The sequence below is a fragment of the Lynx canadensis genome, chromosome D1, assembly GCF_007474595.2.
Source record: "Lynx canadensis isolate LIC74 chromosome D1, mLynCan4.pri.v2, whole genome shotgun sequence".
Taxonomy (NCBI): domain Eukaryota; kingdom Metazoa; phylum Chordata; class Mammalia; order Carnivora; family Felidae; genus Lynx; species Lynx canadensis.
The window spans coordinates 53,963,802-53,976,611 of NC_044312.2; the positions used below are offsets into that span (position 1 = coordinate 53,963,802).

At 36.8% G+C, this 12,810-nt stretch overlaps 1 protein-coding gene across 1 annotated transcript in view; it reads left to right on the top strand.

Moving 5' to 3' along the window:
* The window catches only part of NARS2 (asparaginyl-tRNA synthetase 2, mitochondrial), a 134,322-nt gene that overhangs the window by 45,384 nt on the left and 76,128 nt on the right, over positions 1–12,810 (top strand).

Consider the following 12,810-nt stretch of genomic DNA (forward strand, 5'->3'; position numbering starts at 1 on the left):
AACACTTAAAAGAATAAAAAACATGGGGAAAGTTCTGTAAGTTCCTTTGGGGTGCTAGATTCATTGATGAATGAGTCAGGAAGTTAGAACTTTGTTGATATAACCTCCTCCAGATGCATTCACAAGTTAGCAAAACTCAGTATCATTGCTTCATATTAAATAACTTTTGTTTCATGGTGTTAACCCATGAAACTGAAAACAATTGGAGTTCCTCAGGGACCTTGTTATTCACTACTGTATGCCTGCATTTAACCTAGTGCTGGGCACATAAGAGTCACTTTAAATATTTGTTCAACTGAAAATTGAAGTAGGGCCTGGAAGTATGGGAGATAACTGTATTTTTCAACTGAGAATTTTTTTTTCAAATTTATTTTTCAACTGAGAGACATTGGAAAAGGCTTCATTCATGTTAATGCTAAAGAATACAGTGATCAAAAATGGTGGGCTGTACAATTTCTTTCTAGATAGGTCTCCTGAGGCAAGGGAAACAAAAGTAAACTGTTGGGACTACATCAAGATAAAAAGCTTCTGCGCAGTGAAGTAAATAATCAACAAAACTAAAAGGCAGCCTATGGAATAGGAGAAGATATTTGCAAATAACATACCCAGTAAAGGATTAGTATTCAAAATCAATAAAGAAGTTATCAAGCTCAACACCCGAAAAACAAATAACCTGATTAAAAAATGGGTGGAAGACATGAACAGACATTTCTCCAAAGAGGGCACCCAGATGGCCAACAGATACCTGAAAAGATGGTGAACATCATTTATCATCAGAGAAATGTAACTCAAACCTACAATGAAAGACCACCTCACTTACACCTGTCAGAATGGCTCAAATCAACAATGCAAGAAACAACAGGTGTTGGTGAGGCTGCAGACAAAGGGGAACCCTCTTATTCTGTTGGTGGGAATGCCAACTGGTACAGCTACTCTGGAAAATAGTATGGAGGTTCCTCAAAAAGTTAAAAATAGAACTACCCCACAATCCAGCAGTTGCATCACTAGATATTTACCCAAAGAATACAAAAATAAAATTCAAAGAGATAAATGTACCCTGATGTTTATAGCAGCATTATTTACTGTAACCAAATTATGGAAACAGCTCAAATGTTCATCAGTTGATAAGTGGATAAAGAAATGTGTACACACACAATGGAATATTACTCAGCCATAAAAAGAGTGAAATCTTGCCATTTACAGCAACGTGAATGGAATTAGAGAATATAATGCTAAATGAAATAAGTCAGAAAAAGACAAATACCATATGATCTCACTCATGTGTGGAATTTAAAAAACAAGCAAAGGGAAAAAGGGAGGGGGCAAACCAAGAAACAGACTCTTGGCTGTAGAGACCAAATGGATAGTTACCAGGGGGAGCTTAGTGGGAGGATGGGTTAAATAGGTGATGGGGATTAGAGTGTACTTGTGATGAGCTCTGGGTGATGTGTGGAAGTGTTGAATCACTATATTGTACACCTGAAACTAATATTACACTATATGTTAAGTAATTAGAATTTAAACAAAAAATTTTTTAAAAAAATAAAAAATTCATAAAATTGGTGGAATAACCAGAAATTAAAATATGCTATAAAGCATCTAAATTAGAGTGTTATTGGTGCATAAATAAACCGGGGGCTAGAACTTAAAGGCTCAGAAAGAGACCTCAGCTATACTACAAAGATTGTATCTTACATCATTGAAGTAAATGGCCCTAGGTCAATTTGGTAGCTATGTCATTGTGTCAACCAGAAATAAGTTGCAGAATTTTATTTACATTGTGGCAGATGGTGTGATGTGAATATATGTTTATCCCCCCAGGAATTTGGGGATAATAATGCTGTGGTAATTTGTAGTATCTCCAGCACATCAGTAGTAATTTCCATAATCTTAGAATTATAGTACATAATTCATCTACTTTTAACCCACCTTGAACATATTTCTTTCAAACTATGAGTATTTTATTTGGGAGAAATAATAAAATGTAAAAGAATATAAAGACACTTTTTTAAAGTACTGTACATTGAAATAAATTTTTAGAATCAGAGCATTTATTCATTTTGAAAAATATTTCCAAACATAAACCAGGAAGAATGCTTGGTATCTTATTACTTGCCTCATACTTAATGATGTTGGCATTATGGTGTTTTGGTAGTGTATAAAGTACTTTAATTTCTACTTTATTTCTTTAATTACATTTAGTTTAGTTACTTTGTTTTCTTTTTTAAGATACAGCAGAAACACAATATTCAGAGATTCAGAAAATTTATTTTTAAGGGGATTATTTTGGATCATAGAAGTCATTTTCCCTTGCAGAAGTTGTAATAATTATATTCATAGGGTAGCATAAGACTAATGCATCTTGTAGGTAAAATACTAGAACTTTTAAGGAAAACTTACAGAACACTGGTCACTAAGCAAAACAAAAATGGTGAAATTGAATTAAAAAAACCTTTATTTTGTGCTTGAAGAAAATAGGTTGAGAAGTATTGATATTTATGGGGATCAGACAGTTATATGCTGGACATTTTTAAGAGCTGTAAATATTGATCTGTAGTTTTTTTGTAATTTTAAACATACAGGAAAAGCATAGAAAGTAAACAATCAAATGTCACCCAACTCAATATTTTGCTTCAGAAACTTTTAGAAATAAATAAAACGTGTGATTTTTAGTATTATGTTTAATTTTTACTTTAAAACTTATGGTTCTCCTAATGCTTTGTGTAAATTTGGGTAATTTTAAGACTTGCAAGTTTAAAGAAAGAAGGAAATTAACTGTCCCATAGGTGAGTGGGAGTGATTGGTTTACAGAGTAAAGGGTATCTAAGAAAGTACATAGATACATACCCTCTTTGGAACTGAGTGAGCCACATCCATGAGAATGCAGAAGCAGATGAAATTGATCAGATTTTTTTCCAAATTTTCCTGTTTGATGTCAGAATTAGGGGAACGGTGTTGAGTAAGCTTGGCAGGAGAGAGAATATGTCTTTGTTTTGTTTTAAAGGTTATGTCTTTATTTAGAGTGTGTGTGAGTGGGGCAGGGACAGAGAGAAAGGGAGTGAGAGAGAGAATCTCAAGTAGGCCCTGCACTGCCAGCACAGAGCCCGATGTGGGGCTTAAACCTACGAGCCATGAGATCATGATGTGAGCCAAAGTCAAGAACCAGACAACTAACCAACAGAGCCACACAGGTGCCCCAAGAATATGTCTTTTTATATCTAGCCAAAAATGGCATTTAATTATAAAAGATATCTGCAAATTATGTGCTTGTGAGTCAGAGTGGATAGGAGGAAGATAGAGTCATAGTAGGCACATAATTTATTTCTCTGAAGAAAATGAAAAGTTTTCTCTAAGCACTTTAACCATACAACCATATATTCAAAATACATTCTCTACCCTTTGTATTTTTAAAAATTCCTGTAGGTGCAACCCAGCAATTGCACTGCTAGGTATTCATCCAAATGATACAGAGTGCTCCGAAGGGGCACATGCACCCCAGTGTTTGTAGCAGTCCTGTCAACAATAGCCAAGGTATGGAAAGAACCCAAATGTCCAACAGATGAATGGATAAACAAGATGTGGTGTGTGTATGTATATGTATATATATACACACATATAAATACACACATATATATATACTATTACTTAGTGATCAAAAAGAATGTAATTTTGCCATTTGCAACAATGTGGATGGAGTTGGAGTGTATTATATTAAGCCAGATAAGTCAGAAGAAAGACAAATATGATTTCATTCACGTGTAGAACTTGAGAACAAAACAGGTGAACGTAAGGGAACAAAACAGATGAACATAAGGGAAGGGAAGGGGAGCAAAAATAATATAAAAACAGGGAGACAAACCACAAGAGACTCTGAAATATAGAGAACAAACAGGGTGGCTTGTGCGGTGTTGGGTGGTGGGGGATGGGCTAAATGGGCAAGGGGCATGAAGGAGGGCACTTATTGGAATGAGCACTGGGTGTTATATGTAAGTGATGAATCACTAAATTGTATTCCTGAAATCATTATTACACTACATGTTAAGTAACTTGGGTTTAAATTTAAAAAATAATAATGATAAATAAAGAATAAATTAATAAAATAAAAATTCTTGTAGGTGTTAATTGGGGTGACATTAAAGAAAGACACGGTAAACATCTATTTACAGGTCTACTAGGAAATAACAGAATTAATTATAAGCAGTATAATTATAAAAGTTAATATAAGAAATACTTCCTTTTTGTAGTACTCTGCTTATCAGTACCTATGTTTGAAAACAAACATACTGCTAAAAGTGCCCAAACGTATCTTTTAGACCAGCAAAGCCATGACACTTTGCTAGAAGCTTTTATGGCTAAATGTGCTACATATGTCTTTTGTGCTTTCCTTGCTGCTTGTTTTTTTTTTCCCTCTTTTTTAATGTTTTGTTTATTTTGAGAGAGAGGGTGCAAGTTGGGGGGGTGGGCAGTGAGAGAGGGAGAGAGAGAATCCCAAGCAGGCTCCGTGCTGTCAGCACAGAGCCTGATGCAGGGTTTGAACCCATGAACCATGAGATCATGACCTGAGCAGATATCAAGAGTCAATCCCTTAATCAAGTGAGCCACCCAGGCGCCCCTTTCCTTGCTTTCTTTTTATCAGACTTCGTCTCTTCTGATTTCTGATGGCTAACTCCCTCCACTCACACTTGACATCACTCTTGGTTAACAAGCATTTTTGGAACAATTAACTGGTCTCTGGCACTGTGCTAGGTATTTAATATACTAAGATGTATAAATTCATTCCCTATTCAAAGAACTCAGTGATCATTTGGCCTTCTCTTCTCTTGGCCTTCCCTCAACTGTTTTCATTACAGGTAGTGCAGTGTAACCACCAACATTCTTCCTGGTATTTGACTTTGTTCCATACTTTGTTCTTGTTTTTTAAATTTTTTTATTGGTGCCGATCAAAGGAATCCATGCCACCATAGGACAAAAGATAAAATCATTAATGTTCATGTGATAAAGAATACACAGAGAATGGGGCACCTGGCTGGCTCGTTCATTAGAGCATACAACTCTTGATCTCAGGTCATGAGTTCAAGCACCACTTTGGGCATAGAGCTTACTTTAAAACAAAACAACAGCAATAATAATAATAAACGAAGTCTGTGTCAAAAAAAGATAGTGAAAAAAAAAATGAATACACAGGGAATAAAACCCATATACCATTTGAGTACCTGCAGAGTCCTACTTTAAAAAATATATTATTTTAAATGTATTTTGGGGTTTGTTTTTTGGTTTTCTGTTTTGTTTTGCTTTGTTTTTTAGAGAGAGCACAGGTGAGTGGGGCAGGGGGCAGAGAGAGAGAGAGAGAGAGAATGAATCCCAAGCAGGCTCCATACTCTGTGCTGAGCCCAATGTGGGACTCAATCCCACTACCCGAAGTTGGACTCTTAACTAACTGAGCCACCCAAGCACCCCTTTTTTTTTTCTTTTTTTCTTTTTAAATGTTTACTCATTTTGGTAAAGAGAGAAGGAGAGTGCTCAAGCAGGGGAAGGTCAGAGAGAGCAGGAGAGAATTCCAAGCAGGCTCTAAGCTGTCAGCGCAGATCCTGACACAGGGTTCAATTTCAAGAACGGTGAGGTCATGACCTGAGTCAAAATCAAGAGGCAGACACTCAACCAACTGAGCCACCCAGGCACCTCTGAATGTGTATTCTTTTAATCTCAGCAATATGGAGTTCAGTTAAACATAATTTTCATTCATGGTGCACTGTCGTTATGGGTCTTCCCAAGGCACTTGTGTCATATTACTTTGTAACAAAACCATTTATTCTTTCCTATGAGTCTACAGGTCATTTGGGTGATACTGATCTCAGTTGGACCTGGTTAGCTGATGGTTTAGCTGGAAACTGGCCAATCTAGATGACCTCACATGTCTCTCAGACATGCCTAATCAGGGCATGATCTGTTTGCTAGCATAGGTCCAAGAAGGAATGTGGAAATGCATAGCTACTATTTTTGTAAATTTTTGTTACCATACCATCAGTCAAAACGAGTCACATGGCCAAACTCAGAATTAGGGTGTGATATACTAAGGGGTGCCAATACAGAGAGGTGTGAAAAATTGAAGCCATTAATTCAGTTAATCTAATCTAATCTAATCTAACACTGTAGTAATTGCAGTACAGCACTTGGTGGTTGCCGTAGAGCTACCATTGGTCAGTAGTACAGAAAAGCTAGAAACTAGAGATCACCCAGCCCTTCAGTATATGTGTGTCACTGGGGCAGACTGCCACAGTCTTCTGAGAGTCACGACTTGAGCTTTATTTTCTCCTCTCAAATCTTTTGCACTTACCTCTCCAATAGTAGATGACCAACTATAACCTGGAACCAAGCAGGAAAGGGAATTTTAGGAAACATAGCCCTTAGTTTGGATGGGGACAGTAATGCCAAGCTGGCAAAACACAATTCAACATAGTCCCTTTCTTGTTTTATTTTTTCCTCTTTATTCCAATCTCCTCTCCCATTCTTTTTTCTTCTCTTTTGGAGGTGCTCACTTTAATATTGTTGATATGTCATCTTTTATTGTGTCTATAGTCTCATAAAATATGAGTGATCTTTTATATGTGCTTTTAGTTTACATTAATGATAATGTACCATGAATCTTGTTCTGTTTCTTACTTTTTCCCATTTAACTCTGTTGAAATTCTGTCCCCGTAGGTACATTTATTTGTTGCTTCTCATTGGTACAAAATATTCAGTGGTATTTTTCTGCTACATTTTACTTATTCATTCTTCTAGTTAAGGGCTCTTTGGTTGTGTCCAGTTCCAAGTTACACCCAGAAAAAAAGTACTGCGTAAATGGTCTTCAATGTATTCCCTAATGGACTTGTATAAAAATTTTTCTGGAATATATATCGAGGAATATATTGCATGTGGCCTTCTCTCTCAAAGCCAGTGACAGCTTGTTGAATCCTTGCCCTTCTTCAAATCTCTGACTTCCTCTTTTGCAACCAGCTGTAGAAAATTCTGCTTTTAAAGGGCTCACGTGGTTAGGTTGGGGACACCCAGAAAATCTCCACATCTTGAGGCCATCTGACTTGGAAGTTTATTTTATTTTTGTATTTGGGGGACCTTTTAGTAAATAAACTGTAAGGCAGGAGGAATAAGTATCATCTCACTTTATTTTTTTTTTTAATTTTTTGCTCGTTGCTTTATTTTTTTCATCACAAGTGTATTCTTTAATACCCATCCTCTATTTCGCCCATCCTCCCCCCACCCACTTGTCTGGTAACTATCAGTTTGTTTTCTATGGTTCTTTTCTCTATGGTTCTCTTTTTTCCTTTTATTTGCTCATTTGTTTTGTTTCTTAAATTCTGCTTATGAGTAAGATCCCATGATATTTGTCTTTTTCTGACTTATTTCACTTAGCATTATACTCTGTATCTCTATGTTGTGCAAATAGCAAGATTTCATACTTTTTAATGGCTAAATAATATCCCACTGTTACAATATAATAAATCCATCATACACACATACACACACACACACGCGCACGCGCATATCACATCTTGTCTATCCATTCATCTGTCGATGGACACTTGGGGTGCTTCCATAGTTTGGCTATTGTAAATAATGCTGCAATAAATATAAGGGTGCATGTATACTTTGAATTCGTATTTTTGTATTTGGGGGGTAAATACCCAGCAGTGCGATTACTGGATCGTAGGGGAGGTCTATTTTTAATTTTTTGAGGAGCCTCCATACAGTTTTCGAGAGTAGCTGCACCAGTTTGCATTCTCACCAACATTGCAAGAGAGGGTGTCCTCTTTCTCCACATCCTTGCCAACACCTGTTGTATCTTATGTTTTTTATTTTAGCCATTCTGACAGATATGAGGTGATACCTCATTGTAGTTTTGATTTGCATTTCCCTGATGATAAGTGATGATGAGCATCTTTTCATGTGTCTGTTGGCCATCTGGTTGTCTTCTTTGGAGAAATGTCTGTTCATGTGTTCTGCCCATTTTTTAATGGGAATACTATTTGGTTTTTGTGTGTTGAGCTGTATAAGTCCTTTATATATTTTGGATACTAACCCTTTGTCAGATATGTTATTGCAAATATCTTCTCCCATTCAGTAGGTTGTCTTTTAGTTTTGTTTTTCCTTCCATGTGCAGAGCTTTTTATTTTGATGTAGTCCCAATAGTTTTTGGTTTTTTTGTTTTTGTTTTTGTTTTTTTCCTTTTCTTTCCTTTGCCTCAGTAGACATATCTAGATAAATGTTGCTACGGCAGATGTCAGAGAAATTACTGCATGTGTTCTCTGATTTGGAAATTGAATTGCAAAATCCCTTCTTGGCAGTTCCTGCCTTAGTGGTTGACTAAATAAAGCTGGGGTTGAGAACCTTGGGGTACATCTTAGAAATCTGCCTATCGTACCCTGAGTCTACACCTACACTTGACATTAAACAACTTTCTAATGTTTGTCAATCTGGTAAATGTAATGAATTTTTCTTAAAATGCCTTATTTTCATTTGCATTTCTTTAATTTGTAATGAATTTGAGTGTTTCCTCTTTCATCTCAGCCATTTGAATTTTCCTTTTTGTAAATCTCTTTTCATATCCCTTGCCCAGTTGGGAAGCAGCATATTTTCTTGTTTTCTTGGCAGGAGGCCCTTATATATCCTGTCCATTAATCACTTGTCAATATTAGATGCTGAAAATATTTTGTTCTTTTTTGAAAGATTTTATTATTAAGTGATCTCTACACCCAACATGGGGCTCAAACTCAACCCTGAGATCAAGAGTCACATTATCTATTGACTGAGCAAGCCAGGTGCCCTGAAAACATTTTCTTCTTAATCTGTCATTCTTCTTCTGACTTTGCTTATATACTTTCTTTATTAAATAGAAATCCGTAATGCTAATGTCAAATTTGTCAGGGCGCCTGGGTAGCTCAGTCGAATGGTTAAGTGTCCAACATTGGCTCAGGTCATGGTCTCATGGTTTGTAAGTCTGAGCCTAGCACTGGGCTCTCTGCTGTCAGTGCAGATCTTGCTTCGGATCCGCTGCCTCCCTTTCACTCTGCCTCTGTCTCTCAAAAATAAATAAAAGCATTTTTAAAAAACTAAAACATAATTGTTCATATTTCAGTTTATCATTTGGATTTGGTGGATCTTGTTAAAGAAGTCCTACCCACTGGCAAAGTCACAAATTGGATGCATAATTGGTATATTTTATTCTTCATTTCTAACAAGTATTGAAGATTACAAATCTTAAATTTGCAGTGTTATTAGTTTTTGACCCTGTCATCTCTAATAGTTACTTGTTTATATATGCTTTTTAAAAAATTGAGGTGAAATTCATATAACATAATTAACCATTTTAAAGGGTACATTTTGTGGCATTTAATGCATTTTTATCATGTTATATAACTACCACCCGTATCAAGTTCCAAAACATTTTCATTACCCCAAAAGAAAACTCCTGCCCGTTGCCATTTCTCCTTCCTCCTCCAGACCCATGGCTCTCACCAGTCTTTATGGATTTATCTCTTTGAGACATTTCCTTATAAATGGGATCATACAATATGTGGCCTTTTATGTCTTTCACTTAGCATAACGTGTTCAAGGTAAGCCATGTTTCAATGTGTATATAAGTATTTCATTTCATCTTCCGGCTGAATATTATTCCATTCTTTGCATATATTAATTTTGTTCATTCATTTATCCATTAGTGGACATTTGAATTGTTTCCATCTCTGGCTATAGCAAATAGTGCTGTTACGAACATTAAGGTACATGTATGTATTTGAGTACCTGGCTTTTTTTTTTTTTTAATGTTTTATTTATTTTTGAGAGAGAGAGAGAGTGCACGCACGTGCAAGAGGGAAGGGGAGGGGTAGAAAGAGAGGGAGACACAGAATCTGAAGCAGGCTCCAGGCTCCAAGCTGTCAACATAGAGCCCGACGCAGGCCTCGAACCCACAAACCTTGAGATCATGACCTGACCCAAAACCAAGTGTTGGAAGCTTAACTGACTGAGCCACTCAGGTGCCCTGACTACCTGGCTTTAATTCTTTAAGGTATATACCTAGGAGTAGAATTGGTAGGTTGTATAGTAATTCTTTATCTTTTTAAGGAACCACCAAACTGTTTTCCTAAGCAACTACACCATTTAACGTTTCTGGTTTCACTCCATTATGACCAAGGAAAAAAACTTGTATGATTTCAGTCTTTTTTAGTTTATTGAGATGTGTTTTATGTCTTAGGATATGGTGTCCTCAACAATATTCCATGTGTACTTGAGACAAATGTGCAGTCTGCCGTTGTTGGGTGGAGTCTATCACTTTTAAGTTTCCTCTCTCTTAATTCAGCATGTGTTTGGTTGCTATAAACCTTTGACTGTTTTCCAGAGTTCCCACAGTTGATTCTGACAGTTTTTACTCATTATTTTTAGTTGTTCTGTGGAGGGACAGTCCTTCAGAGGTACCCATCCTGTCATGTTTGCCAACATCACTCTCAGTAATTCCTTTTTAAAATATTTTGTAATGTCTCTTTAACATTCTGAAGTAAAATGTATAGGTAATCTAACTTAATTCATAGAGAAGTTTAAAAAAAACAATGTAATGTGGGGGGCCTGGGTGGCTCAGTTGGTTGGGCATCTGACTTCAGCTCAGGTCATGATCTTGCAGTTTGTGGGTTTGAGCCCCTCATTGGGCTCTGTGCTGACAGCTCAGAGCCTGGAGCCTGCTTAGAGTTCTGTGTCTCCCTCTCTGTTCCTGCCCTACTCGTGCTCTGTCTCTCTCTCTGTCTCTCTGTCTCTCTCTCTCTCTCATGAATAAACATTAAGGGGCGCCCGGGTGGCTCAGTCAGTTAGGCGTCCGACTTCGGCTCAGGTCATGATCTCACGGTTCATGGGTTCCAGCCCCACGTCAGGCTCTGTGCTGACAGCTCAGAGCCTGGAGCCTGTTTCAGATTCTGTGTCTCCCACTCTCTCTGCTCCCCCCTGTTCACACTCTGTCTCTGTCTCAAAAATAAATAAACATTAAAAAAATTAAAAAAAAAAATGTAATGTATAAACTGTAGTGTATAGGAGAAATAAAAGGAAGTAATTTTTAAAGCATAGTATGAATTTCAGTATGTGAGTACATATGATATTGGAAGGCATAATGAAGTAGTGACATGTTTTACCTATTTAAATAAGTTGGATTAAAGAGATGTAAGAGGACCAGATTCCTTTTTGTTCAAATGCTAATAAGTGAAAGACTAAAATGTAGTCATAAAAACTAAACTTTTTATATGTACAGGAAATGAGAGAAATCACTTAAGGAGGAGTTGAGGTAAAACATCAATACAAATTATAGACTAAAGAGGTGAAAGAAAGGAGAAAGTATAATATTCTTATAAATATGCTGGACCTTATTTGAATCATAATTGCTTTGTAAAGAGTGAGGAAATATATTTTTTTATTTGAAATCCTAACACATGTCAGGGCAAATATGTTAGTATTGAGTACTTAAGTCCCTGGAAACAACGTACTTTCAGTGAATATGGGATTCAGAGATGGATTTTTAAAAAGCAGTGATGGGGAGTGCCCGGGTGGCTCACTTGGGTAAACGCCCAACTCTTCTTTTTAGCACAGGTCGTGATCTCCCAGTTCATGGGTTTGGGCTCCATGCTGACAGAACAGTCTGCTTAGGATTCTCTCTCTCTCCCTCTCTGTCTGTCCCTCTCCCCCTGCCCCACCTCTCTAAATAAATAAACATTAAAAAAAATAAAAAGCAGTGATAGGACGTTTAGGACCAGTTTCAAAGTAAGTTTGAAAAATAACCAGCAATTACAAAATAAATGAATGATTTTAATTGGTAATTTTTACACTAGATTTCTCATTCATATACATATATGCCTATATATGATATGCAATATTTTTAGAACCAATGGAATTAAATAAGATGCCTTCATTTCTCTTTCTTTTTTTTTTTTTAAAGTAGGCTTCGTGCCCAGCACAGAGCCCAAACTCCTGACCATGAGATCAAGACCAGAGTCAAGATCAAGAGTCAGATGCTGAGCCAACTGAGCCCCCCACGTGCCCTAAGAGGCCTTTGTTTCATTATTTCTGTAATTCAGTATTTGATACTAAGTCTCTTAAAAGGAGTTTCACATTCTCTCTTGTGTATTTAAAATTGGCTTTTTTCAGGCACCTGGGTGGCTCAGTTAGGTGATCCTATGGTCGTGGGGCTCCACACTGAACATGGAGCCTGCCTTGGGGGATTCTCTCTCTGCCCCTTCCCTGCTTGCACACACTCTCTCAAAATATAAGTAAACAAAATAAAATAGGCTTTATTGCTATAGTAACTGCACTGTTACACCAAAACACTTTCAAACAAATGCACAATTTGAGGTACAAGCATAAGTAAATTAATTTTCTTCCCAAAAAGTGAGTATAATAGTCATATCTGGATCCAGAAGCTTTCTTAAATTTATACTATTTAAATTGTGTTGACCTTCAGATAATTTTTTAGCTTGTTACAAATGTTGCCTAGCTTGTTTCCTACCTGTTTCAAATAGAATGAGCACCCTCTTTTGTAAATTTGTAAAGATCTTTAAATCTAATTGCTCCCAGTCTTTTAAATATTTTTTTTAAAGTTTATTTATTTATTTTGAGAGAGACAGAGACAGTACAAGCTGGGGGGAGCAGAGAGAGAGAGAGAGAGAGCGCGAGAGAGAAGCCCAAGCAAGCTCCACCCTGTCAGCACTGAGCTCTACGTGGGGCTCGAACCCACGAAACCACAAGATCGTGACCTGAGCCAAAACCAAGAATTGGACGCTT